Genomic DNA, 23,649 nt, shown 5'->3' on the forward strand with positions numbered 1-23,649 from the left:
AGTAGAAAGTAGTAAATTTACCTAATGAACTTATATATTTGGATGAGGAGATTTACAGGTAGTGTGGAAGGTGCCAACTGGTATTTTCTAGATGCCCAAAAACGAAGATAGGAGGTAGATAAAGTGCTAAGGAATGACCTGGGTTTTTTTTTTTTTTTTGAGTCGGAGTTTCGCTCTTATTACCCAGGCAGAACTCTGGTGGTGATTCTGGTGGCTGGGCAGAGTTTGTGGCCAAAGCTGAACCTAGGTTAAAGCGAAGAAGCGGCGGTAGTTAGAACACTGTGCCAATACTGGGCTCCTCCTGTTCTGTCGCCTTAAGGGGGACTGTGGTCAGAATTACGGAGACTATCTGAGAGCAGCACTAGGGCTCTCCCAACTCTGGGGGCCTTTCCCGTGGGCCTCAGGTGTCTGGCTCCAAAAGGGGCTACATGTGGGCGGTGGGCCTTGGGCTGCGATCCCACCTGGAGACGTGGACGAACTGACAGGGCAATTCCTACCTAGTTCCTGGGCATCCGCCCCCGCCAAAACCTCGCAATGAGACACCCCTGCAGCGGCCCCGCACTGGCGGGCACATGGAGATATACAGCGCCCACTGCAGCAAGAAGCTTGGTGGGACTGGAGCTCACAGTTGCCGGCTCCTGAACTACATTTCCCAGAAGGCCGAGCTACATACTCGTCGGCGTCGGGACGCAAACAGGGGCCCGGGAGCCCTCTGGGAAATGGAGTCCGACGCCTGCGCGGCGCAAAGGCCTCAGGTGGTGTGGTTCGCGATCACTCCGCGGCCGGGTACTTTTCTGCGTCGGCTGCAGGCTGCTCTTTGTAGTAGTCGCCGTCCTTTTGTGAAAGTCCCGTCCGCTCACTAGCCAGTCAGTCAGACCGTCGGCGGTCTTTGTCCGCCTCGGGACCTCTCCGCTGGTGGCTCCGCGTCCGATGGCTCTGGGCCGCGGAACTTTAGGCCTGGCCCTGGTCCCTGAGCGCGGGTTCGCCCCGAGTAGCTTGTGGCGGGGGTGTGCCGGGGCGTGCGTTCGCTGGGCATGGGGCTGAGCGTGGCCGCCCCGCGAGGCTCCGCTGCAGGACCCAGAGCCCCAGGAGCAGGAGGCTCCTTTGGGCCTGCCCCGGGTCCGGAAGGTACAGAGCTGCCTACTCCTCCTGGGGAGGCTTCCGCGGAACCCGTGGAGGCCCCTGCCCCGGAGCCAGAGAAGACAGGTACAGTTTCGCTCTGTCTGTGCATTTGTATTTGAAGAACTGAAAGGGAATCTTTCTGCTATGAAATTCTACACTAAAAATGCACGGATGAGAGCTGCGAGAGCAACAGGGATGAATGTTACCTACACAGTGTTAAGCAAAAAGAGAAACACACACAAGCCATACAGGGTGATTCAACTTGCAAAGTTCAGAAACTGGCAAAAAAGAGTTCTATTGTTTTGCGATACCAAAAAAAAAAAAAAATCATAAAACTGTAAGGATAAACAAGAAAATTATGACTGTAATAGCCAGAGAAATTACTATTCCTCTAAAGGCCTGGGGGATGTGGGCCAATGAAGGAGAGGCGTTGTGATAGAAATGGTTCACCAGGGGTGGATCACTTGAGATCAGGAGTTCGAGACCAGCTTAGCCAACATTCTGAAACCCCATCTCTACTAAATATACAAAAATTAGCCTGGTGTGGTGACATATACCTGTAATCTCAACTACTCGGGAGGCTGAGACAGGAGAATCACTTGAGTCCTGAGGCAGAGATTGTGGTGAGCCAAAATCGGCCACTCCAGCCTGGGCAACAGAGCAAGACTCCGTCTCAAAAAAAAAAAAAAGAAAAAAGAAAAAAGAAAGAAATGGTTTCCTGGGATAGGGCAGAGGCTGCTTCTGGGATGCCAGGAATGTTTATTTCTTAATCTGTGTGGTGACTCCCTGAATGTTCTCTTTTCAATTGTCTGTTCCAGGTAAGATTTTTGCACTATCCTGTGTTTGTATTTCACAATCAAAGTTGTTTAAAGATCACCTTACAGAAGGATGCCTGTTATCAAAACATAGACGATAACAAGTATATAGAAGATGTGGAGACCTTGGAACCTGTGCATGGCTGGTGGGAATATAAATGCTGCCTTCGCTGTGGGAAACAGTATGGTAATTCGTCAAAAAAAATAAAAATAAAAAAAATAAATTACCACATGCTCCAGCAATCCCAGTCTGGTTATATACCCAAAACAATTGAAAGAAAGATCTCCAGGCGGCGCGCCGTGGCTCACGCCTGTAATCCAAGCACTTTGGAGGCCAAGGCGGGTGGATCACCTGAGGTCGGGAATTCAAGACCAGCCTGAACAACATGGTGAAACCCTGTCTTTAAAAAATAAAAATAAAGATCTCCAAGAGATATCTGTATACTCATGTTCTAAGCAGCATTATTCACAACAGTTAAGAGGTGCAGTCTACCAGCAATGAGTAAAGAAAATGTGGTGTATATATGCAGTGAAATATTCATCCTTACAGAGGAAGCAAATTCTTGGCCAGATGCTGTGGCTCATACCTGTAATCTCAACACTTTGGGAGGCCAAGGCCAGAGGATCACTTGAGCCCAGGACTTCAAGACTAACCTGGCTGGGCAGCATAGCAAAACCACATCTCTACAAAAAAATTTTTTTAAGTAGCTGGGTATGGTGGCCCATTCCTGTAGTCCCAGGAAGGAGAAGGCTGTGGCAATTGGGGAAGTGATAGGTCAAAGGGGTTTGGAGTGATGAGTCTGTAGGACTTGGGCTGAGGAGTAGAGGCTGAAGGCCTGACCTTAGAGTCTCCCATTTCTGGCTGCACAGCTTGCCAGATGGAGATGGTGCATTCCCAGATGAGGACACACGTTTGGATGATGTGGGTGAAGTGTAATGAGTGAGATTTTGGCTTGGATGATATCCAGAGGAAGAAATTCAGGCCACCCCAGATTCAGAGCATCAGGGACCGTTACAGAGTAGAGAAAGAATTTTGGAGTTGCCAACATCTCAGGGAAGGGTAGAGGCCAAAAGGAACTGTGCCCAAAGGCTGTTTATAGAGTGAGAGTAGCGGGGAGGACAGGGTTCAAGGAAGAGGTACAGGAGATGGGAAGTGAGGCCTGGAGGTTGGAAGGGAACCAAAGATGCTAGCTTGTAGGAGCTGGTGTGGAGCTGGTTTTCTTTTCAATTAAGTTCATTAAGGTAAAATTTAGCTACAGTAAAATTCACATTTGAGTGTACAGTTGGATGGGTTTTGACCAGTGTATTGATCTATGTAACTACCACCCTGATCAAGGCAGGGAACATTTTTAACACCCCCAAAACTTCCTTCATGCCTCTGTTGTCAGTTCCTGCTATTCCTCACTGCAAGCAACCATTGGTCTGATTTCTATACCATAGAACTTGTTTACAACCTTATATAATTCAAACCATAGTGTATACACTCTTGTGTCTGGCTTTTCTTCATTCAGATATCCCTGGCCATCCACAGGGTGTGCATGTTAGCAGTTAGTTGAGTTTTATGGAGTGGTATTCCTTGAGTCAACCTATCACAGTTTGCTTATTCATTCACCTGTTGATGGGCATTTGAGTTGGTTCTAGTTTTGAGCTCTTATGAATAAATATGGATATAAGATGTTTATGATTTCTGTATAGGCCTTTTTGTGGCTATGTATTTTCATTTGCCTTGGATAAACACCTAGTAGTTCTGCTCAGTCATGAGGTTTAACTTTACAAGTTAAGTAACAGTATGTTTAAATTTATTAAAAAACTCTGAAACTTCCAAAGTGGCCGGTTCATTTTACACTGCCACCAACAATGTGTGAGAAATATTTGCTCCAGAAATTGTCAACACTTTATATTGTCACTCAAGTTTTAGCCCTTGTAATTGTGTGTGGCAGTATCTCATTGTGTTTTTAACTTGGATTTTCCTGATGATGATGACCATCTCTTTTTTTTTTTGAGACAGAGTCTTGCTGTGTCACCCAGGCTGGAGTGCCCTGGTATAACCATGGCTCACTGCAGACTTGGCCACCCAGGCTCAAGTGATTCACCTACTCAGCCTCCTGAGTAGCTGGGACTACAGGTGTGCACCACCAAACCACCCAGCTAATTGTTTTGATTTTTGGTAGAGAGGGGTCATGCTATGTTACCCAGGCTGGTCTTGAAGTCCTGAACTCAAGTAATCCTCCCACCTCAGCCTCGCAAAGTGCTGTGATTACAAGTGTGAGCCACTGTGCCTGGATGAGCAAGCATCTTATTTTTTATGTCTGTATCTTCTTTTGTGAAGATTTGGTTAAGTTCTTTGTCTATTTTTTATCTGTTTGGATTCTTGTGTTTGAGCTTTAAGGGTGCTTTATATGTTCTGCATGTAAGATCTTGATCATGTGTCTGTTCTGTATACGTTATACTCATATGCCTATTTGTATTATGTCTGCGTTACCTTCTGCAAGGAAGTCTGCGTTACTTCCTTGCAGTCTGTGGTTTGCTGTATTAGGGATCCCACTACCACCCTCAGGGCCAGCGTTTCACTAGAAAGACTTACTGGACTCACAAGTTGTTATTCTCATTGTTAATACTTATTACACCAAAAGGGTGCACAGAATAAACTCTGCAAAGGTATCTTAGTCCATTCAGGGTGCTGTAAGAAAATAACATAAATGAGTAGCTTATAAACAATTTTAAGTTTATTTCTCACAGTTATGAAGGCTGGGAAGTCCCAGCTTAAGGTCCTCATCTGCTGAGTGCCTCCTTTCTCATAGATGGCAACTTCTCACTGTCCTCACGTAGTACAAGGGGTTAGGCAGCTCTCTCAGGCCTCTCTTAATTAGGTTATTACTTAACCAGGAGTGTACAAGGTATTTTCAAATGAGGGATAGGCAGCTTTTGAAACTGTCATTGCAAAATTATGACTGAGACAGTGAAAGAGATCCAACCCAAACAGCTTTGTTTTTTTCTACCCCACAAGCTGTCCTTGTCCATCCCTGGACGTAGGCTGAACCAACTTTGGGAGGAGCCTGGTTTACAGTTTGTAGTTTGAAACAAAGATGGTAACAGCCCCTTCTGAAGATATACTTCCCTCTTGCCTGTGGACCAGACCAAGAAACTGGCCATCAGATTAGAAACCAGGGGCCAAGTGCAGTGGCTCACACCTGTAATCCCAGCACTTTGGGAGGCTAAAGTGGGCGGATCATCTGAAGTCAGGAGTTCAAGATCAGCGGGGCCAACGTGGTGAAACACCATCTGTACTAAAAATGCAAAAATTAGCCGGGTGTGGTGGAGGTGCCTGTAATTCCAGCTCCTTGGGAGACTGAGACAGGAGAATGGCCTGAACCCAGGAGGCGGAGGTTACAGTCAGCCGAGATCATGCCATTGCACTCCAGCCTGAGGGACACGAGTTAGACACGAGTCTCAAAAAAAAAAAAAATTAGAAACCATGGCTTAGGAGTCATACAGCTGGAGGCTACAAGATTTTGATGCTCTCTAAAGTGCTCTCAAGATAACTACTTAAGATATTTTGTAAACCCCGCCCTTGATGGATCAGCTGGCACAACCCAGATTGAGGAACTGGCTTATCTGATTTTGTGGCCTTCACCCAGGAACTACTTAGCACAGGATGACAGCCACCATTGTAAAATGGCAGAGACTAAAACAAAGTATTGTCATGTGGTTACAGGTCATGTTTTCAAGGACATGAAACAAGATGGAGGCCTGTAGCCAAGTTTGTTACTGACCAGCAGGCTTCTGGGGTCCTGGGCCTGCATCCTGACCTAAGATCCCCTTTCTTTGACAGAACCATACAGAAAGACATGCACAGCACACCATGTTGTCTACCACTTAAGACCAACCTCACAAATTCTTTTTCATTAATTATAAATGTACAGAGAATATAAACGCTAATCCTTATCCCTTTACCATTTTGCACAGGGAGAGAGAAGCCATAAGCCCGACTGGTAAGAAACTTATCCTTTTACCAGCTTCTCAGGCTTCTGAGTTCCTTCCCCCTAGCTCAACCCTGTGCCAAGCATTTTAAGGTTTGGAAAATTAACTTTTCACAGGTTGGAAGAACACTATAAAAGAGATAGAAGCCATTTTAAACCACGAAAGAAGGAAAAATGCCATAGGAAGGAGTTCCAATTAGGGTTGAGGTGTTGCCTCTCTTCTTACTGAGAATGCTGTTTCCCCTATTTTTGCCTTCTGTATTTTCTTTTTGCCTTTTGGCCTGCTATCAGAGATATATTGGTCATCTCCAAAATTCTCTTCTGCTTGCAGAGCTGCCTGCTTTAGCTGCAGTTAGGGTTTGGCTTAGGAGCAACCTAACATTCCTCCATGAGAGGTCAGATACCTGAGTTAAATTTTGGAAAGCTTCTGTATCAGGGTCATCAGAAAATCAGCTTAAGTCTCCCTTTACTTACCTAAGATCCTGCAATGAGAAGGGAACTTGAAGGGGCCACAAATAAAGGGGATTCTCAGATGATTTCCCTGAAAGTGACTTTTTTAATTTTGGGGAACTGTTTTCCCTGGGCCTGCCTGGTATGGTTGCTAAAAGAGTTGGGTTGACATTACAGTGCTTGGAAAGGTCTAGCAAAAAGGCCTTTTGCAAAAGAAAATAAGCCACTTTTTCTTCAAAGTTTCAGGGTTGAATGAGTCCCGGTTCTTTAAAATACGCTCTAGGGGAGTGCATGTTAAAGATGATCCCATTTAGAAAGAGAAGTGAGTCTCTTTTGTTTTGATATGTGATCCAGGATGGAGAAGAAAGCAGTAGGGGGGCATCCCCCAACTATATTCTCTCTAGTTCCTGGACCCCCAGCACCTATTTAAAAGTGGCCCTCATGACTGCAGGCCCTTCAAGCTGTGGCACCAGAGAAACTAAACTTCAGGGCCTTAGGCATGCTTTCCCCAGGCATTCTTAGTTCTCTGCCTTTTATTTTCCTTTGACCTCCTAGACTTGTGTGGCCTCTGTGCCTTCCAGATTTCAAGAAAAACCATGTAATTGGCCAAGGCCCCTTAAAGGGAGGGGGCATGCTAGATTGAACTCTGTATCCTGCTATTATGGTCCATGCTAAAACATTTACCCATAGAAACAATTGTCCTGGTTAACTTCTGGACTTAAAATCCCCTTGCTAATTAAGAACTGTCTTAATCAGAGACAGAACAGGTCCCTTAAAGGAACATAGGAACTGAATGGCCATTTTCCTACTGATGGGAGAGAATTGGGACTAAAATCTGGCTGTGGGAGACAGTTTACTTTTAACTGTTAAAAGCAGAACTTTGGACCCTGCCAGAGCCACCGTTGCCAGCGACATGTTCAAGGTAACTCAGAGGTCCGTGGGGCCGGCCAGCCTGAGCTTGCTCACCTTCAAAGTCTATGCTGTACCAAAAAAGGACTCACCTCCCAAAAATTCTGTGAAGGTTGATGAGCTTTCACTCTACTCAGTTCTCAAAGGTCAATCGAAGTATGTGGAGGAGTCAAGGAGCCCACTTGAAGAAAGCGTCTCATAGCTTCGACACTACTGTGAGCCATACACAAGCTGGTGTCAGGAAACGTACTCCCAAACTAAGCCCAAGATGCAAAGTTTGGTTCAATGGGGGTTAGACAGCTATGACTATCTCCAAAATGTACCTCCTGGATTTTTTCCGAGACTTGGTGTTATTGGTTTTGCTGGCCTTATTGGACTCTTTTTGGCTAGAGGTTCAAAAATGAAGAAGCTAGTGTATCTGCCTGGTTTCATGGGATTAGCTGCCTCCCTCTATTATCCACAACAAGCCATCGTGTTTGCCCAGGTCAGTGGGGAGAGATTATATGACTGGGGTTTACGAGGATATATCGTCATAGAAGATTTGTGGAAGGAGAACTTTCAAAAGCCAGGAAATGTGAAGAATTCACCTGGAACTAAGTAGAAAACTCCATGCTCTGCCCATCTTAATCAGTTATAGGTAAACATTGGAAACTCCATAGAATAAATCGGTATTTCTACAGAAAAATGGCAGAGAAGTCAGTATTGAATGTATTAAATTGGTTTTCTTCTTCAGGAAAAATTAGACCAGACTTCTGTTATCTTGGGTGATACCATCCTACAAGCAAACTAATCTGAAACCCTTTCACCTAGAGATAATGTACAAGCCTTAGAACTCCTCATTCTCATGTTGCTATTTAGGTACATAATTAAAACCCAAGTTAAAAAAAAATGCAGAACTTTCCCATCCACAGAAGTAGCAGTAGAAAAGCACAAAATGGAAATATTGTGAAGATGCTGTGTACTGCAGAGAGTCTCATGAAGAGGATTTTTATTTTCACTAGGTGGCTTAAAAATACCATGTGTAACTGTAGAGAGATGTTTATTGAGCTACTGCTTACTGCAATTTGTGACCTCTTCTAACAGACCTGTTTCCCTGAACTGTAAAGATTCCTGCATAGTAGACACACAGAGAGTGTAAAAGACTAATTTTTTTAAGAGGACAATGGATTGGTTTTTATTATTTTTGCTAAGAAAGTTTCTAGGTGGCAGGTGCTATCTGGGGTGGCAGGTGCTGTCTGGGGAGGAGGTGAGTGCAGCAGACACAGTGGCCAAACTGTCTGCTTCCGTCTGTGGATAGAGAGAGAAAGAAAGTTTGGACACAGGATAGCTGGAAGAGAGCCTTGGGATTAAAGAATAGATTTAAAGTTGAGATTTTCTCCATACTTACCAGTATGATGAATGAATTCCCTTTCCCAGCCAGTGCACCAAAATGCTACAGCTCCAGTGAGTGGAGGAACACCAGGGTTCTTTGTCTCAGGTCAAATTAGGTAAAACAACATGGACACACATGGAGTGGTTTTAAGGAGCAGAGAGTTTAATAGACAAGAAAGAAGGAATGAGGAAAAAAATAGCTCCCCGATACAGAGACGGAGGGAGGATTCAAACACAGAGAAAACCCCTCTGGTTAATTTTTTAAAAAACTTATCTGCAGAAACGGAGGCTCCCTTTGTTGTCCAGGCTAGTTTTGAACTCTTGGCCTCAAGTAATTCTCCCACCTCAGCTTCCCAAAGTGCTAGGGTTATAGGTATGAGCCACTAGACCCAGCCAAGAATAGCCATTTTTACTTACTTCCCAATATTAGGGTAAAAACACTCAATATGTCACTGTGTATAATGATGTGAATTGTAGGTATTGTTTGTAGATGCCTTGTATCAATTAACTTCATTCCTAGTTTGCTGAGCATTTTTACCATGAATTGGTGTTGAATTTTATGAAATGCTTTTCTGCACATATTATTTTATGATTTCTCTCCTTTATTCTATTGTTGTGATTAATTACATACATTTTCTTTGTTTTTCTTTTTTGGGGGGTGGGTTTTGAGATGGAGTCTCACTCTGTTGCCCAGGCTGGAGTGTAGTGGCATGATCTTGGGTCACTGCAACCTCTGCCTCCCGGGTTCAAGCAATTCTCATGCCTCAGCCTCCCTGGTAGCTAGAATTACAGGTGTGCGCCACCACGCCTAGCTAATTTTTGTATTTTTAATAGGGACAGGGTTTTGCCATGTTGGCCAGGCTGTTCTCAAACTCCTGACCTCAAGTGATCTGCTCACCTTGGCCTCCCAAAGTGCTGGGATTACAGGCATGGGCTACCATACCCAACCCATTTTCTTGATTAAATAAATTTTCTAATGTTGAGCCAACATTTTGTTTCTGGGATAAACTCACAGGCACGCACACGCACGCGCACACACACACACACACACACACACTACATATACCTACACTTCATTTAATAATATATGGTGAGAATTTTTACATCTAAGTGAGTGAGATTGGTCTTTAATTTTTTTTCTTATAATTTGTTAGATTTTGATATTAGGAGTATGTTGCTCTCATAAAATCAGTTATGAAGCATTCCCTTATTATTATTTTCTGATAGAAGTTGAATGCGTATTTCACCCTTAAATGTTTGATAGCACTTGTTGTTGAAATAATCTGGCCAGGAATTTTCTTTGTAGGAGGACCTGGTTCTAAGAAGACACATGTGGTCTACACTGTGTTAAGTGCCTCACAGAGGTCAGAAAAGTCTAGAAACCCAAAGACAAAGGCTATTCTTTCTTCACAGCGTGGAGCCACAGATGCACATGTGGCACATCTAGCCTGTCCCTGTTTCGGTGCTGAACAGGAGTGCACCGTTTTTCTGAGCAGTTGAGAGCCCCACAGACCTGGTGCTTGTGTATCCTCTTTCTTCCTGCACCCCTCCCTGGAGAAGAGGACATGGCCGAGGTATAGGTAACAGCAAGGACTTTGCTTTCTGTGCCAGTGCCAAGTTGGCAAGGGCATATTTTTTTTTAATGTATTGACTTTTCTGACCTTTGCATGTTTATTTGTTGGGGTTATAATGTTTTTTTAAATTCATTTCTATGAATTCTTTTTAAGTAATTAAACTGTAGGATAAGTAATGCATACACACAGTTCAGAATTCAAACATCTTCTTCTGTTCCCAGCTATCTCAGCTCACTGCAACCTCCACCTCCTGTGTCCCAGTTCAAGCAATTCTCCTGCCTCAGCCTCTTGGGTAGGTGGAATTACAGGAACCACCATGCCCAACACATTTTTGTATTTTTAGTAGAGATTGGGTTTCACCATGTTGGCCAGGTTGATCTTGAACTCCTGACCTTGTGATCCACCCACCTCAGCCTCCCAAAGTGCTGGGATTACAGTCGTGAACCACCAGCCCAGCCCCTTGTGTGTATTCTTTTAGAGACAATCCATATGTATGCAACCATCTGCATTGATATTCCTTGTTCACTTGTTTTTTACCCAAATGATAGAATGCTATATGCACAGGTTATCACGCTGCTTTTTGTGTGTGTGGTAAATGTATCCAATTGTCCCTTGGTCTCTATAGGGAATTGGTTCTAGAACCTCCTGAGGATACTAAAATCTGCAGATGCTCAAGTACCTTATGTAAAATGGTGTAGTGTTTGCATATAACTCTTGCACATCTTCTCATATACTTTAAATCCTCTCTAGACTACTTATAATAGCTAATATAATAAATACTATGTAAGTAGTTATACTGTATGTTTTTTAAAATTTGTATGACTTTTATGGGCTTATTTTTAATATACTTTTATTATAAAAGTATATTTGTATGACTTTTATGGGTTTATTTTCAACTTTTTTATAGTACTTTTTCTCAGCAGAATCGAATCTTTTTGATCCACATTTGGTTGAATTAGATGATGCAGAATTTGCAGATGAGGATGGCCAACTATAATATAAAATTTGCTATTCTAATCCAAGCACTTTGGGAGGTCAAGATGGGAAGATCATTAGAGCCTAGGAATTCAAGGAGAGCCAGGGCAAAATAGTGAAACACTGTTTCTACAAAAAAAAAAAAAAAAAAAGCTATTCTAATCATGTTTAATATACAATATAGTATCACTAATTATATTCATAATAATTGCAACCATCACCACTAGCTATAACCAAAACTTTTTTCATCACTCCAAACAGAAACTCTGCATCCATTAAGAGATAACTACCTGGCCGGACTCGGTGGCTTACACCTATAATCCCTGCGCTTTGGAAGGCTAAGATCAGTGGTCGTCAACCTTTTTGACACCAGGGACTAGTTTTGTGGAAGGCAGTTTTTCCACAGACCAGGAAGTAGGGGGATAGTTTGGGGATGATTCCAGTGCATTTCATTTATTGTACACTTTATTTCTATTATTATCACATTGAAATATATAATGAAATAATTATACAACTCACCATAATGTAGGCTCATTGGAAGTCCTGAGCTTGTTTTCCTGCAAGTAGATGGTCCCATCTGGGGGTGATGGGAGACAGTGACAGGTCATCAGGTATTTGAGTCTCACGAGTGCACAACCTGGATCCCTTGAAGGTGCAACTCACAATAGGGTTTGTGCTCCTATGAGAATCTAACATTGCTGTTGATCTGACAGGAGGCAGGCTCAGGCTGTGAGTATGGTGAATGACTGAAAATACAGATGAAGCTTCATTTGCTCGCCTGTACAATGTGTGTATGAAAATATACATATTTATTTTTTAATATAATTCATGGTGAACATATTCCTTCAATATATTTAAGCATAATTGTCTTTCCAGGTCATGACACATCTTCAGGCATCATTATATTGGCCACATTGCATTCCATGGCCTAGAGGTACCATAATTTATTAAACCAATTTGCCATTTTGGGTCACCACTAAATTGTTTCCATCTTATTATTGTCATAACCAATGTTGTAGAATATATTAATTTACTTAATTCATGCACATTACTAGAATATATTTACACTGATGGGATTCCAGAGACAAAGATATGACTGCACTTAAGGCGTTTGAATACATTGTGTGAAACTTCCATCCACAAAAGGTATAATAATTTATATCCCAAAGTTTGTTTCCCATAATCTCTACATATCCTAGGTGTTGTTATGGTGTATTTTTAACTTTTCCATTTTACTACATTAATAGTGGAATGTCTTTATACTTTCTAATTACTGGAAAATTTTCCTAAACTTAGGTTTTTATAGGTTTTGCTTGTTTGTTTGTTTTTAAGATTTTATGGCCAGGCACAGTGGCTCACACCTATAATCCCAGCACTTTGGGAGGCTGAGGAGGGTCAATTGCTTGAGCTCAGGAGTTCAAGATCAGCCTAGGCAACATGGGAAAACCTGGTCTCTACAAAAATACATAAATTAGCCAGGTATGGCAGCATACACCTGTAGTCCCAGCTACTTGGGAGGCTGAAGTGGGAGGATCACTTGAGCCTAGGAGGTTGAGGCTGCAGTGAACATTGATCAAGCCTGGGCAACAGAGTGAGACCCTGCCTCAAAAAAATAAAACATAAGGTTTTATAAGATGTGGGTGGGAATCTACCTTTTCTGCTCCATTGATTAGTTTTTGTTTGTTTGTTTGGTTTGGTTTTTTAGAGACAGGCTCTCACCTAGGCTGGAGTCCGGTAGCACAATCATAGCCCACTGCAGCCTTGACCACCTGGGTGACCGTTTCACCTCAGTCTCCCAAGTGGCTGGGGCTACAGGTATGTGTCACCAAGCATGGCTAATTTTTCTTTTCTTTTTTTTTTGGTAAAGAGGGTGTCTCCCTATGTTTCCTTAGGCTGTTGTCAAACTCCTGGGCTCAAGCAATCCTCCTACCTCATCCTCCCAAACTGCTTGGATTACAGGCATGAGCCACCATGCTCAGCCTCTCTCTTTCTTTATATGGGTCAGGGTGTTCTCAATTTTCCATCCTTTCTTGACCTGGTGCCTGGTACCTGGTTTATTTTTCATGATATTTTAGAAATTCTCTCTTAAATCTGCCGAACATTTCCCAAAGATTTAGTTTGGGATTAAATTTACCTTAATAATTGACTTGAAATAAATCTGTGTTTTCTCATTTCTAATGTTAAATCCCATTTCTATTTATTTGTTTATTTATTTATTTTTGAAGCAGAGTGTCACTCTGTCACCCAGGCTGGAGCTCACTGCAACCTCTACCACCTGGGATGAAGGGATCCTTCCACCTCAAACTCCCAAGTGTGTGGGACTACAGGCAAACACCACCACGTGGCTATTTTTTTTATTTTTAATAGAGACAGGGTTTTGCCATGTCACTCATGCTGGTCTTGAACTCCTGAGCTTAACTGATCTGCCTGCCTCAGCTTCCCAAAGTGCTAGGATTACAGGCGTGAGCCACCATGCCTGGCCCCACTTCTTTTTCTAGTAATTCTATTACATGTTCTATAGATACTAAATAATATTTATAACATACATGTAATGTGAAATAATCATAAGGTGAAGTGCTCCGTGTCTACCTGAAGAATGGAGCATTCTCATTCCTCTTTCTGCTTCAAATGTAATCTCTAATCAGAAATTATTGGAATATTTTTCTTGCTTTTCTTTGTAGCATTACCACATGTATCCTAAACTGTATATGGTTTGTATGTTTGAACTCTGAATTTATTAGTCTGTTGGAGCCGCCATAACAGTATTCCATAGACTGCATGGTTTAAACAACACATATGCATCTTTTCTCAGTTCTGGAGGTAGGAAGGTGCAGATCGAAGTGCTATCAGGAGAGTTTCTCCTGAGGCCTCTCCTCCTGGCTTAGAGAAGGCTACATCCTCACTATTTCCTTGTGTGGCCTCTTCTATCTGCACACATGGAGAGAATGAGATTTCTGGTGTCTCTTCCTCCTCTAATAAGGACATCAGTCATCATGGATTAGGATCCCAACCTTCTGACCTCATTTAATTTAATTACCTCCTAAAGACCCTGTCTCCAAATACAGTTGTATTAAGGGATAGGGCTTCAATACATGAATTTAGTGTAGGGGTGCAGTTCAGCCCATATAGCTGAATAAATGCATACCCCACGTATTCTGTTGTTATTTACGTTATTCACTTTGACATCTTGTCTCGGGTCCTTACAGTTGTAAGGACCAGCTGTGGTTACTCTGTTGGAATATCAATGCATTCACATGAACTTCTGGGAGAAGATTAGAGTAGCAGAACTCAGCATCACCATCTTGGTCTTGCTTGAATGAGAACGCTGCTTGTGCTTTTTTTCAGTGTGATATATGTCTCTGGTTTCTGTGAATGTGCCCTTCTCTTATTGTGGAGACAGCCTTGGTGACACTCTGCGATGTGCCATGTATGGCCTTCCCACTGCCTAGCACTGTTGTGTGTCATCTCGCAGGAAGTGGTGATGTTCTAGGATGTGGCTGTGGGACACATGGTGGCTGTGGTGTCTGCAGAGCTGATAGGGAGAACAGAAGAAGTAAAGAAATTTAGCTGGCAAGTGTTTATTTTTAAATAAACACAGATGCATTAGAGATTTTGATGAAAATGTGAATAATTTTTTTTTTTTTGAGACGGAGTTTCGCTCTTGTTACCTAGGCTGGAGTGCAATGGCACGATCTCGGCTCACCGCAACCTCCGCCTCCTGAGTTCAGGCAATTCTCCTGCCTCAGCCTCCCGAGTAGCTGGGACTACAGGTGCGCGCCACCATGCCCAGCTAATTTTTGTACTTTTAGTAGAGACGGGGTTTCACCATGTTGACCAGGATGGTTTCAATCTCTTGACCTTGTGATCCACCCGCCTCAGCCTCCCAAAGTGCTGAGATTATAGGCGTGAGCCATTGCACCAAAAACATAAATAATTTTAAAAGATGCAACAGACTCTGAAAGAGGTTTTGGACTTGGCAGAGTTACAGGTGCAGATCCTTGCACACCTGAGGGCCCTGCACTGCTAATGGGGGCTGGAAAAAGAGGGCTGTGGGTGCTCTTCTGCAACTATCCAGCCTTGAATCCAGAGGACCTGGGGACTTTGACTATGGAGCTTTGTTTGAGATTCAGAGGTCATAGTTTCCTGCCCCATGGGACATACAGGCTTGTGGAATTTTTATGGCTTTCCCACAAATCCCTGTCATTCGTGCTGTACAGTCTCTCAGTGTCAGGGAACAACACAGGCAGGGCCCTGGGTTCACACCTGTCCTGAGCCCTACATCTAAGCCTCTTACCTTTCCCAAGCAGGGTTCCAGGACTGCAAGCCTGATGTAATCTCCCATTTGGAGGAAGGTTTATCATCCTGGATGGTGTGGAGGACAATTCCCAGGAGCCCCAGCCCCTCCCTAGGTGAACAGGCAGAAAGGGGTCCTGAGAGCTCATGCACAAGGCTGAGCAGCAAGCCAGTGGTTCCTATGATGCTGTCCTCAGAGCCTTGCCCCACCGGGAAATCAGGGCTGGACTTGAACAGGCAGCTGCCCAGCTTCGCCCCTAGTGCCACTTGCTGTGTGTGAAACTTCCCTTGCTCCTTGTGTTGCTCGGCAGCCTGACTGCTGCTTTTGTTCTTATCCTCCGCCGTGCCACCTCTCCTAGGCTGTGCTTCCTAACCTCCATTCTCTCAGTTGTACACACAGTGTCTGTACTGCCAGCATTTCCTCTCTCTCTAAAGAACACCCCTCCTTGCTCATTGTGCAGCTTTCACCTGTTTCTCTCTCTCATTCCTTCCAGTGTTCCTAGGAGTGTCAGGCCTCTTTTGCATGCTTTGTTCTACACAGATGATCCCATGGCAGATACCATCTGTCTACTACAATCCAAAAACGATTTGAAATCCTTGTTTTTCTGAATTAACTGTGCTTCTTTCCTTCCTCGTGTCCTCTCTCCTGTTGGTTTCCTTGAAACTACACCTTGATTTGTATGCCTCCATATCCCAATTCTGTCATCTTCTGCTCTTTTCTGTTTACCCTCACCTCTTGGAGCAGGCACCAGGTCCAATGGCTGCCAGTGCAGAAGGCTCGCTGCACCACTGGCTCCCCTGCCTCCCAGCACTCAACCTCTCTGCTCTGCGTCCCAGCACCCAGATTCCTCCTCTGCACTCATATCTCCACTTGTGTCATCAGCTCTCACTTCCCATTCAGCCTCAAAATCCATTAGTCATCTGACCTTCCATGTCCCTCAGCACCCATAGATTCTGTCTCTCTCAGTTCTGATAGAATCTCTTGTGCACTACTTCCCTGTGTCAGCCTGTGAAATCATGGGCACTCGGACAGAACTCTCCATTACTCCTCTCTTCTCAGAAGCCATCTTGAATGCCATCATTAGTCAAATACACTAAAAACTTCGTTTTAACCATGACCACCACCTGGCGGAACCCACACTGTGATTCTTTGCTTTCTGCAGCATTCAGTCTCAGCAAGATTTCTGTAATCACTTCTCCATTCACACGTGCTCCTCAGTTTCCTGCCTTCCTCACATGCCGCCTTCCCCATGGTAGATTCTGCATGTGTCCATTCTGCCCATCACTTGATGACTTTATGAGGTATGGATTGTCCCTCTAGTCAATTCAGCAGTGTCTGCAGCAGTGACTGCTGATGGCAGCAGAGTGGGTGGACTGAGACTGTCTTTACAAACCTGGTAACTTGCTGTTTCAGGAAAGTCATTGTGAAAATTTACGAGAACACACAGAGAAACAAGTTGTGTGCTAAGGAATTATTGGTGACATTTTACTGTGATCCAGGCATGTGGGGAATCTGGTTTATGCTCCTTTCCTTGCCTGGTAATTATTGCTATGATTCCCCTTAACACTGTTCCTTTGTCCATTCTCAAGGACCCAGTTTTCTCCCATCAGTCATTTCATGAGGGAAGTCCTCATTTACTTCATTTTCAACACTTCTAAACCTCTTCTCTCTCCCTGTTTATGTCTTCCTTGCTCCTGTGTCACAGTGGCCCCTAGCTTGCATGACATTCAGAATCAGTCAAAGCCACATACCTCTATCTGAGAAATCAAAATATAAAAGTAATAGTAACATGTTATACATGTTATATGGGCTTTGTTTTTGTAAATGATCAAGTAATTTTTTTCAGACCAGGAGACCAGACCTGGAAGTATAGAGTCAAATATAAAGCAAATAATTTTTAAAGATTGTTCCCAAGGAATGATAATCACCAAAGGTGAAAAGGATAGAATCCATTACTCCACAAGACAAGTCACAGCATCTTTTGAGTATTTATAGAGTCATCTAGAGCAAATAGCATTTACCCAGAAGAAAGGGCTGACTCAGAGGACCATTCACTAATGTAATGGATTTGAAGAAAATTTAGACTGCTATCTATTGATACTCAAAACAAATTTTCTTCAGGGAAAATGGTGCCAAAAGATGACAGTGATGACAGTCACTTTTCACATAACCTAGATCTAAGTAATCATCAGAGAATCTACCTGGGGGGGGGAAAAGAAACCATACAAATGTGATGAATGTGGGAAATACTTTAGCTGTGGCTCAGATATTAACACCAGCATGCTCATGCTGGAGAAAACCTGGACATTATTATTGGATAGGAAAAGTTTGGTACTAGGGAAAAGCCTTTCAAATGCAAACATTGTGAGAGTCTGTCAGCAGGGGAACACACCTTACACAACATGAAAGATGTCACACAGTTGAAAGATTATATGAATGTAATATCTGTGGAAAATCATTCAGCTGGGACTCATTCCTTATTCTACATCAGAGAGCTCATACTGGAGAAAAGTGCTGAGTGGGGTGAATGTGGGAATGCCTGACACAACATCAGAGGATTCATACAGGAGAGACCTTATGAATGTCATCAGTGTGGGAAGGCCTTTAAGCAAAGTTAATACCTTTCTCTGAATTGGAAAACTCATAGTGGGGAGAAACCCTATGAATGTAATCAATGTGGCAAAGCCTTTATTCAGAGCATTCAGTCAACTTACTTGTAATATAAGAACTCATTCTGGAGAGAAACCATATGAATGTGTTAAATTTGGTAAAACCTATAGTCCTAGTTCATCCCTAATATGCCATAAGAGGATTCATACTGGGGAAAAATACTGTGAATGTAAAGAATGTGGAAAAGCCTTTACCCAGAGTATTCAACTTACTTTATATCTGAATGTAGCAAAGCCTATAGCCATAGATCATCCTTTATTCAGTATAAAAGGATTCATACTGGAGAAAAACCCTTTGAATGTAATGAATGTAGGAAGGCTTTCTGATGGAATGCACACCTTACTCAACACCAGGTAATTCATACTGGAGATAAAACTTATAAATGCAGAAAATGTGACAAATCTTTCAGCAGAAGTACACATCTCAATCAACATGAGAGAACTCATACTTAAGAGAAACCCTAAAAATGTAATGAGTGTGGGAAAACCTTTGGTCAGAGGGCACATCTGATGCAACATCAAAGGATGCATACTGGAGAAAAGCCCTATCAGTGCATGGACTGTGGAAAGGCCTTCAATGTAATGCATACCTTGCTCAACATCAAAGGATTCATAAAAGAAAGAAACCTTAGGCCAAGCATGGTGACTAATGCCTGTAATCCCAGCACTTTGGGAGGCCAAGGTGGGCAGACCACAAGGTCAGTTCGAGACCAGCCTGACCAACATGGTGAAACCCTATCTCTACTAAAAATACAAAAATTAGCCAGGCATGATGGTGTGTACCTGTAATCCCAGCTACTCAGGAGGCTGAGTCAGGAGAATCACTTGAACCCAGGAGGTGGAACTGAGATCGTGCCATTGCACTCCAGCCTGGGTGACAGAGTAAGACTCCATCTCAAAAACAAAACGAAACAAAAAAAACCTCCTTAATGATGTGCTAAACACAAAGAAATTCAGACTAGGCTGGGCACAGTGGTTCATACCTGTAATCGTTTGGAGGCCAAGGCAGGTGGATTGCGTGAACACAAGTGTTTGAAACCAGCCTGGGCAACATAGTAAAACCTCATCTCTACTAAAAATTTTAAAAAATTATCCAGGAGTGGTGGTGTATGCCTGTAATCCTAGCTACTCAGGAGGCTGATGTGGGAGGATCACTTGAGCCCAGGAGGTCAAGGCTGCAGTGAGCTACGATCACACTACTCTACTCCAGCCTGGGCAATAGAGCAAGAACCTGTCTCTTAAAAAAAAAAAAAAAAAGGAATTCTGAATTATAAATTATATTTCCTAGAATTTAAAAAGAAAAGGAATTCAGACTATTATGTTCAAACTAATAATGTTATTATTAAACAATATATATTTTATGTGGGAAATATTTCAGCATAAGCACAGGCATTCTTCAACATTAATAAATTAATAGATGAATATAATATAAACATAATTGTAGAAAATAATATGTGACTTCAATATTAATATGTTCATCATGAAGTAAACTGTGAAAGTAATAAATGTATGAAAAGTTTTACTCTAATATTATCTCTACCTAAGAGGCAAAGAAAATACAAAGGAGAACTTTATACATAAAATTTTTTAAACACAAAGTCATTCATGAAAGTTAGATCTTTTTATACACCATTTTGCATTTCCAGAATAGGGGTAGTAATAATGTCTAATGAATCTATGAATGATATTATATAACAGGATGTGAGGCTTACATTTCAAATCCAGTGCCCCACTTTATATATACATAGCTTTAAATACTGTAGATCAAAGGTCGGCAAACTATGACCCATGACCATAAAATCCAACCTGACACCTATCGTGTAAATAAAATTTTATTGGAACACAGTCATATTCATTCATTTTTACAGATAACTTCTCAACTTACAATGGTGTTACATCTTTTCAAACATCATAAATCAAAAATACTGTAAGTCAAAAATGCATTTACCAATTTTATATACTGGTAAAATATATAATGGGAAAATAGATGATGGCAAAAATCATGTTATTCTGGCAACACAATAGAAATGATCCCCAACTTCTGATGGTTTGACTGACAATTTTTTGAATTTCTACTATTGCAAAAGTGATATGCCTGCAGTAAAAATTGGAGCTCTATCTGTGATGCTCCTCAACTCATAATGGAGTTAAGTTCCAATAAAACCCATTATTAAGTCAAACCATTATAAGTAGGAGACCATGTGTATGTTAGCTATGGCAGCTTTTCTCTACCAAGGCAGAACTGAGTAGTTGTGACAGAGATTGTGTGGCCTTGTATTAGATTGGAGGGCTGCTATTACAAAATACCACAGACTAGATGGCTTACAGAATTGTAATTTATGTTTTTACAGTTCTGGCAGCTGGAACTTCAAGATCAAGGTGCTGAAGGTTTGCTTTCTCCTGAAATCTCTCTCCTCAGCTTGCAGATGGCCATTTTCTTACTGTGTCCTTACATGGCCATTCATATTTGTGGAAGCAACCCTGGTGTCTCTTCCTCATCAGATAAGGACACCAGCATTATCAGATTAGGGCCAACCCTTATGACCTTATTGAACCTCAATTACATCTTTTTTTTTGAGACAGGGCCTTGCTGTGTCACCCAGGCTGAAGTGCAGTGGCATGATCTCAGCTCACTGCAACCTCTGTCTTCTGAGTTCAAGCAGTTCTCCTGCCTCAGCCTCCCGAATAGCTGAGATTACAGGAATGTGCCACCATGCCCAGCTGATTTTTGTAATTTTAGTAGAGACGGGGTTTCACCATGTTGGCCAGGCTGGTTTCAAACTCCTGGACTCAAGAGATCCACCTGCCTCGGCCTCCCAAAGTGCTCGGATCACGGCATGAACCGCCCTGCCCATCCTCAATTACGTCTTTAAATGCCCTGTCTTCAAGTACAGTCACATTGGGTGTTACAGCTTCAGTATGTGAATCTGGAAAGAGCACAGCTTAGTCCCCACAGGCCTGCAAAGCCTGATTGCTGAACTCTGTGAATGTATATAATCAACTGTATTAATATGTCCACATTCTATAGTGTATACAGATTTCTAAATATGTAAAATTGGTAAATTAGGGCAAGATACTAGTCAAAATAATGTGTACCATGCTGGTACCATACATGAACGCCTGGCCTCAACTGATCCACCTGCCTCAGCCTCCCAAAGTGCTGGGATTACAGGTGTGAGCCACCACCATGCCCAGCCTGACTTTTATTTTTAATTTTTGTTGATATATAGTAGGTGTATATATTTATAGAGTACATGAGATATTTTGATACAAAAATGCAATGTGAAATAATCACATCATGGAGAGTGGGGTATTCACCCTCAATCATTTATCCTTCATGTTACAACAATCCAATTACACTATTATAGTTTTTTGTTTGGTTGGTTTTCTGAGACAGAGTCTTGCTCTGTCACCCAGGCTGGCATGCAGTGGCGCTATCTCAGCTCATTGCAACCTATGCCTCCTAGGTTCAAACAATTCTCCTGCCTCAGCCTCCTGACTAGCTGGAATTACAGGCAGGTACCACCATGCCTGGCTAATTTTTGTTTTGTTTTGTTTTTTAATTAGAGATGTGGTTTCACCATGTTGGCCAGACTGGTCTCAAACTCCTGACCTCAAATTATATACCCACCTTGGCCTCCCAAAGTGTTGGGATTACAGGGGTGAGCCACCGCATCTGCCCTCTTTTAGTTATTTTTATTTTTATTTATTTATTATTTTTGAGATGGAGTTTCACTTTCGTTGCCTGAGCTGGAGTGCAAAGGAGCGGTATCAACTCACTGCAACCTCCGCTTTCTGGATTCGAGCGAGTTCTCCTGCCTCAGCCTCCTGAGTAGCTGGGATTACAGGCACACACTGCATTCCCGGCTAATTTTTGTATTTTTAGTAGAGACGGGGTTTCACCACGTTGGCCAGGCCAGTCTCAAACTCCTGACCTCAGATGATCCACCTGCCTCACCTTCCCAAAGTGCTGGGATTACAGGCATGAGCCACTGCGCCTGGCCTATTTTAGTTATCTTTAAATGTACAATTAAGTTATTATTAACTGTATTCTGTTGTGCTATAAAATAGTATATATCCGGCCGGGCGCGGTGGCTCACACCTGTAATCCCAGCACTTTGGAAGGCTGAGGCAGGTGGATCACGAGGTCAAGAGATTGAGACCATCCTGATCAACAAGGTGAAACCCCATCTCTACTAAAAATACAAAAATTAGCTAGGCAAGGTGGTGCGCGCCTGTAGTCCCAGCTACTTGGGAGGCTGGGGCAGAAGAATTGCTTGAACCCAGAAGGCGGAGGTTGCGGTGAGCCAAGATCGTGCCATTGCACTCCAGTCTGGGTAACAACAGCGAAACTCCGTCTCAAAAAAAAAAAGAAAAAGAAAAAGAAAAAAAACTAGCTGGGCATGGTGGCGCACGCCTGTAATCCCAGCTACTCAGGAGGCTGAGGCAGAATCACCTGAACCCAGGAGGTGGAGGTTGCAGTGAGCTGAGATCGTGCCATTGCACTCCAGCCTGGGTAACAAGAGCGAAACTCTGTCCCCCCCTCCAAAAAAATAGTATATATCTATTTTTTTTTTAAAAAACAGCATCTCAGTCTGTTGCCCAGGCTTGAGTGCAGTGATGCCATCTGGTCTCACCACAACCTCTGCCTCCTGGGTTCAAGCGATTCTCCTACCTCAGCCTCCCAAGTAACTGGGACTACAGGCGCACGCCACCATGCCTGGCTAATTTTTGTGTTTTTACTAGAGAGGGGGTTTCACTATGTTGGCCAGGCTGGTCTCAAACTCCTAACCTCGTGAACCGCCCACCTTGCCTTCCAAAGTGCTGGGATTACAGGTGTGAGCCACTGCACCCAGCCTAATAGTATATTTTAATATAGTCAGTCTCTTAATCAGATAGTGTAACTCATTCACCTTTATTCTTCTTCCATATTTTCCCAACTATATTTGGTCCTTTGCTTTTTATTTTATTTTATTTATTTATTCATTTATTTTTTTGGGACAGAATCTCACTCTGTCGCCCCGGCTGGAATACAGGGGCATGATCGTGGCTCACTGCAACCTCAAACTTCTAGGCTGAATGGATTCTCCTGCCTCACCCTCCCAAGTAGCTGGGACTAGAGGCACATGCCACCATGCCTGGCTAATGTTTTTATTTTATTTTTTGTAGAAATGGGGTCTTGCACGTTGCTTAGGCTCATCTCAAACTCCTGGCCTCAAGTGATCCTCCAGCCTCAGCCTCCCAAAGTGCTGGGATTACAGGTGTGAGCTATCCTGGCCAGCCACTCTTTATTTTATAGGCCAGTTTGTGATAAAATTGTTTTTTTGTTGTTTTTTTTTCCTTAAATGCTTAACAAAATTTATTATCTGGGAATGGAAATTTTTTTTGAAAAGTTTTAAATTATAGTCTTACTTTTTTTTAGATATAGGGCTATTTCAATTTTCTTTTCCTTTTTTGTGTCAATTTAGTAAGCTTTATTTTCATTGAATT

At 42.7% G+C, this 23,649-nt stretch overlaps 1 long non-coding RNA gene and 1 pseudogene across 2 annotated transcripts in view; both read left to right on the top strand.

The window, feature by feature from the left end:
• The first annotated feature begins 721 nt into the window (after nt 1-721).
• Nucleotides 722-23,649, top strand: part of LOC128928639 (uncharacterized) — a 28,108-nt gene continuing 5,180 nt past the window's right edge. Inside the window, exons 1-2 of one of the 2 annotated variants that reach the window (XR_013521028.1) lie at nt 722-1,206; nt 20,511-20,547. This is a non-coding gene — a long non-coding RNA (uncharacterized LOC128928639). Of the gene's footprint in view, nt 1,207-10,060; nt 12,660-20,510; nt 20,548-23,649 lie in introns of those variants that run through there. The other variant, XR_013521029.1, reaches the window with a different exon arrangement.
• LOC144577345 (MICOS complex subunit MIC26 pseudogene) lies at nt 7,250-8,165 on the top strand (annotated as a pseudogene).

This window comes from Callithrix jacchus, chromosome 1, assembly GCF_049354715.1.
Source record: "Callithrix jacchus isolate 240 chromosome 1, calJac240_pri, whole genome shotgun sequence".
NCBI lineage: Eukaryota > Metazoa > Chordata > Mammalia > Primates > Cebidae > Callithrix > Callithrix jacchus.